Here is a 1,237-nt window from a genome sequence, read left to right as displayed (position 1 = left end):
ACCTGCCCAGTCTGACCCTTCAGACTATGATGAGGAGCACTTCCTCAGTGCCGAGGCCGCAGCCAACTGGCCCAACTTCCTGAAGGGGTTAGTGATGATGGAGAAGACCGTGGTAGTCGAGGACTTCCACAAGGCTAAGCTTCAGGAGAGATTCTCAGCATTGGGCTGGGATTCTATTCTTCATGTAGACCGACCGTGCTACGAGCAGCTCGTCCGTCGGTTCTATTGTAACCTAGAGGTGTCGTATCCGTACGGGGAGTTCACCATCAGCAGCTTGGTAAAGGGAGTGGACATCCAGCTGACGGTAGGCACCTTGGCCAGTATCTTGGGTATATCGACGGCGGGACACCGATACTAGAGTCCCCCCAGGGGTAGGCCTCAGGGACCGTTCATGAGCCTGGCGACACCGGACTTCATCTACGAGACCATCTGCGGCAGCAGCAGTCGCCCGGAGTCCGAGACATCCTTCTACCCTGAGGTTCGTCTATTCGCCCGGTTGATCCAGTTCAACCTGCTCCCCAGAGGAGGTCATCGGAACCAGGTGGGTTTCATGGCGGCTTTCATTGCATTCTGCATCTTCACGGCCGCAGAGGGAGGCGGTGAGCACTTGTGCCTTCCCTATATTATTCTCAGAACGATGGAGCACCATACTTCCCACCCAGAGGATGGAGGATTCCCTTACGGTAGGATCCTCACTAGGATCTTTGAGTTCTTCAGGGTGGATCTGAGCGGTGAGGAGGGGAAGACTCCGGCTGATAGGTTCGACCGGAGAAACCTCCTGAGGATGGGTCTTCAGACCCTCATGGATTCACCTCCTAGATCAGGAGCTCAGAGAGGTAGGGGTAGGAGGGTTGCCCCGATGGAGGATGTCCTCATGGAGGAGGAGTCCAGTGAGGAGGATGAGGACTACGTTCCTCAGGACGAGGAGGATCTGATGGGTGGCAGCATCCTTGAGGAGGCGCCTCAGGAGTCGAGAGGTCCTGGCCCTAGTTCTTCCAGAGCTGCAGCCTCACCATATGGAGCCCCACCACCTCGGAGTGGTGCCTACGACTTTGAGGGCATGACGTCCTCCATGCGGGCCTTGCAGGATGGCCAGGTTCAGATACTGAGGCGGCTGGACGAGATTGTCTCTAGGGAGGAACGCCTTATGGAGAGGCAGACCACCTTGGAGGATTCCTTCCTTAGGCTGGGTCAGGACTTGGACACCACGGCCAACGCTATCTCAGCAGATTTTGGC

The sequence above is a fragment of the Macadamia integrifolia genome, unplaced genomic scaffold (assembly GCF_013358625.1).
Source record: "Macadamia integrifolia cultivar HAES 741 unplaced genomic scaffold, SCU_Mint_v3 scaffold900, whole genome shotgun sequence".
Classification (NCBI taxonomy): domain Eukaryota; kingdom Viridiplantae; phylum Streptophyta; class Magnoliopsida; order Proteales; family Proteaceae; genus Macadamia; species Macadamia integrifolia.
This window is presented reverse-complemented; position numbering follows the sequence as displayed.